Here is a 4945-nt window from a genome sequence, read left to right on the forward strand (position 1 = left end):
ATTTTATACGTGAAGTAACGTAACCTCAAAATACACGCATTGAAGAGGCGCGCGAAGTATTCAGATCATGAGAATCGCCAGCCCAGCATCGAAATCTGAAAACCTTAAAAAATTCTTTAAAAAATCTCTACAAATTTTAATTATTTTCTAATCGTTTCAAAGATGCTGAATATCTCTTAAGCTTACGCCAATTTGAAAGCACCTTTTTAAACCAAAATAAAATTTTTTTAAATGTTCAAAAAAATTGCACCAGAAGGCTTGATAAAAATTAATGTCCTTATTTTTTTCTAAAATTATAGAATATAGCAAAATTGCCTGAACTTTCATTCTCTTGACACCCTGCGAAATTCAGTTTACTTAAAAACTCCTCTAAATAGCCAGTTAGCCACCGAAAACGAATCGTAAAGCGGGGGGGGGGGGCTTAGGCTTCGGGCTCGTGCTCGTGCATTTTCGGCTCTACAGGAGACTGGCCTACGCAACATGTAGCAGAGCCGACTCACCGATACGTTACGTTTGAATGTGACACTCCCAGATGGGACAAGGGTGTGGGCCGAAAAATCCCACGTTCTGGAGACACTGGTTGGCGCTGCGTGTCGGCACAGGTGATTGAATTTAAAGGTTTGAAAATTCAAAGTGTCAAACGGTGCCAAAGTATATATTTTATTTGAAAAAATGAATCCGATGACTATAAAGTTAAACAAACGGAGGTGTGTTGTTCCCGGGTGTCAATCGTCGCTTTACGTCAAGCATCGCCAATTTCCGAATGAGGCAAAGGCGATGTTCCGGTTGAGGTAGCCCGTGATGTTGATGCTAATTTTAATACATTTACATTTAATTATTTTACGTGTGTGCTATTATATGAATTGTAAATATGTTTTGAATCTTAAAATTGAATATAATTAATATATGAATAATAATATATAGTCAATAATAAATTGATGATGTAATAATCAATAAATATACAATTTTAACATTTTTCACATGTGTACAATTTATATATGGCACACATACGTCACACATTGATACTTTAACTTAAAGTTGCGGCCAACTGTTGGCGCTGTGCTTCTTCATATTTCTACCATTGAGTTGATAGGGCCTGGTGCGGGGTTGTGGTGCAAGTTACATGCCGAAGAAGGCGAATACACTTCCATTTCTTAAAGCTCTCACTGTTAACTATGGAATTAAAAAAATCTATTTCTAAATTTTTACCCGAAAGCTTAACAAAGGACCCATGAGTGTCGGCTACTCTATTGATATAGCCTATCTGCTGGTTATTTATGATCGAATTCTTATTTCAATTTCAGCCTCTCTGCTTGTTATTTATGGTCGTATAATTATTTCAATTTCGGAAAGGACATTTTAAAGCCTTTAAAATATTTAAACGAGCTACATGAACCTTTAAATATATCTACCTGAGTGCCTGCGGAGAATTTCTCAGAGCTTCTCAGAGCCTTGAGAATATGCTGATCAACAAAAGAACATAACCTCTAACTTACGTCAATTTGACCAACTTTCTCACTCGCACACTTTTGCCATGTATAGGAAGAGGACAACTGCGCACCTACGTACGAAAATTTAAGATCTTCCTGTAATGTGCATACCCCTTACGGTAATGTTTCTGTTGCCAAGTGGGGAAACGGAGTTAGGTCTCTTTATTATTCCTTCGTGGTGGCGCTTCGTGTGAAAATAAGTTGGGAAATAAAAAAAGTGAGGGTAAGGTAGGAATCTGGTCACGTGACCCACACTTCACATATCCTTAAGGTTATTTTAAATTCCATACTTACATGCTTTATTTTCGATTATTTTAATTCCTTCTAATCTGTCCATAAAAAATGTGCACATGCATAGTTTCTATTCGTTTTTGTGGAATGTAAGTTTGGAAATTTCAATTTTTTGTCTGCTATAACGGTAGAGTAATTTTAATTCTAATATTTTATATTGTTTAAACAAATGATAGATTTAATAATATAATAAATTCCTTTAATGAGGTTGTGTAAAATAAACCAAATTAATTTATCTTTAATCAGAATTATAAAAATATACCTTGACAATACTACAAATTACTTCTATTAAGGCCATGTGACGAGTGGGTCACATACCAGATTCCTAACTTACCGCCACCTTTCTTATGTATTATATATTAATAATTATAAAAAAACCAAAAAAATTAATTACAGCAACAAACTTTTTTCATAATTATACAAATTTAGGACTAGACCCACCGTTCTTAGTGCCTCATGTTTAGTAACCCAAATTTTCAGTTTCGTGTGAATATAATTTGGGAAATCAAAAAAGTGGCAGTAAGGTAGGAATCTGGTCACGTGACCCAATCATTACATGGCCTTAACATAATTATTTTATATTTACTAGACTAATATGTGCGCTCGCACGCGAGCGCTCACTTTTGTACTCATTTTTATCATTTACTCATTTTCTAATAAAAATTTATTTATTAAAACTTTCTGAAAACACTTATATTCTTGTTCACATATTACGTAACATTATTTTAAACACATTTACCTTCCCATACACTAACTGAAGGTACGTAACATTTTTTTCTATTAGTTTAAAAAACTTAATAGACATTTTGTAAATAAAAACATATTTTTAGGATGAAGTGCAGTATAGAAATTAATTTAAAAATATTTTGACGTAACACAACAGTGCTTTTTTGATATTTTTCTAGTTACACACATTAGCAAATTACTTAGAAGGAAAGAAGTATCAGCAGTTTTTTTAGAATTATATATATTTTATAATTTTCATGCGACAATTAGGAAAGATTTTTAAATATGTCAGATATGTCAAAAAAAGAATGTAGAAGATTGCAAAAATATATATTTTAATTTACAGGATTTTACAAATTATTAGAACAATTTTAGCCTTTTCAAAAGATATTTAGGGCTTTTATAATTTCAGAAGAAATTATAAATATTCCATAAATTTTCGGAAATGTTTCCAAGTTTTTAAATATTTTAAATCTATGCAAAACCTCTTGAATTCCTAAAAATATTTTTAAATGAATCCAATTTTTCTTGAAATTTTAAAAAATCATTTAAAATGTAAAACATTAGGCTGAAAATTTTCATAAATTTCTCACGAATTTGAAGAAAATTATAAAAGTTTTTTGAATATTTCAGATTCGTCAACAAAAAATCTAGATTAAAAAAAATATATTTTACGGAATTTTACAAAATAATAGGAAAAGTTCGAGCCCGTTCAAAATTAAATATCTATACAAAGCTTCTTAAATTCTTAAAAATATTTTTATCTGACTGGCATTTTTTTTGAAATGTTAAAAAGTTATTTATAATGTAAAACGCTCCTCAAAATATAAATCTGCATTTTTTAAAATCTTCTGCAGTTTAAAAATCTTCTTTATTGTCCTTAAATCTTCGCAATATTTATAGAATTTTTTGGTTTAATTAATTTATTATTTTTTAGTGTTACCAAATTGAAACATTTTGATTTAAAATCTTCTACTCTTTCTCGAAATTTAAGGAAATATTTGATGTTTCAAAATCTTTTTGAATTTTCTCCTAAAGCTCATTTTTTAAATTAAAAAATCGAAAGAAATTGTTTCGGGAACCTAAAAATTTATGTTATTATCCTAAATCTTTTTAAATGTCCTAAAATATCTTATAAACTTTCAATGTTTTTTAATCGTTTCAAAACTTCTACATATCTCTTAAATTTACTAAAATTTGTTCTAAAATTGTATATTATGGCACGATGTTGCTTTAAAAAACTTTAAACCTTTTTTTTTAATTTTATGAAATAATTTGAAACGCTTTGTAATCTTTTGTAATGAGCTCTTAGAACTCATTAGTAAAAAATTATTTAAAATTTTCTCATGAATCTAAACTATATATTTTTCCTTCTCTTGACGCTCTAAACAAATTAAGTTTACCTAAATTTAAATTGAATCCCGGAAAATGGAAATAATTGTCTATAAATCTTTCATATTTCTTTTAAACAATTTTGAAGTATTAAAAATTTAAAATTGTTTCAAAATGAAATATTAACTGCTTAAAATTTTCCCATAACTGTTTAAAAAAATTTAATCTCAAAATCTTTCAAAATTATTAAGAAGCTTTTATTGTTCTAATTCTTAAAATAAGTTTTTTCAGTAATTTTATTTTCCTTATCTCTTTGAAAATTAAAAAAAAAAAGATTACCCACATGTAAAAAAAGGAAACATTTTTTTCTTCTTAAAAACTCTGGAATTATAATATGGTAGCAAAATGTTGAGAAAAAATTATTGCACCACATAAAATACCTAATTAAAAAAAAGTTACAGTTGAATCTTTATCTATTTCGATGTTGTGAAAAATTAGTCATCTAACAATTAATTGATTTTTTCATAAATGATAACATAAACAAAATTAAACTATCATTTTCATTCAAACACAGAAATAATTTATACTCTACATTTTCTTAATATCACATTCATCTTTGCAAATTTGTTTTATTGGTAACTGTGGATACTAATTTCAGAAAAAAATCAAACGTATTTACATATTATTTAAAAAATCGAATGCAAATATACAATTGTAATCGGCCATAGAGCATGGCCGGGAGCTGACCGGGGAGCCCAACCGTGGCCCGGACAAGATCAATTGGTGCTTAACTATATTTCAATGATTCGGGTATTAATTGTATATAGAGCATCAATTACAGAATTAGGGGCACACTTTGATTCTTTTTTACTGTAAAATTTGAGCATATTAATATATGAAATTCCACACGCCCAGAACACGGACAACATTTACTATTTTTACGTAGTCGTTGAGAGACAAAAAAGATTTTAAAAATAAATATCAAATGATTGCGAGTATTTTGACTTTAAAGATTAATAGTCCTGTTTAGAATAAATACAAACATTAAATTTTCAAACATTATATTACAAATAAAATTTCTAACGCTAGGGGGTATCGAACCTACA

The sequence above is a fragment of the Belonocnema kinseyi genome, chromosome 1, assembly GCF_010883055.1.
Source record: "Belonocnema kinseyi isolate 2016_QV_RU_SX_M_011 chromosome 1, B_treatae_v1, whole genome shotgun sequence".
Taxonomy (NCBI): domain Eukaryota; kingdom Metazoa; phylum Arthropoda; class Insecta; order Hymenoptera; family Cynipidae; genus Belonocnema; species Belonocnema kinseyi.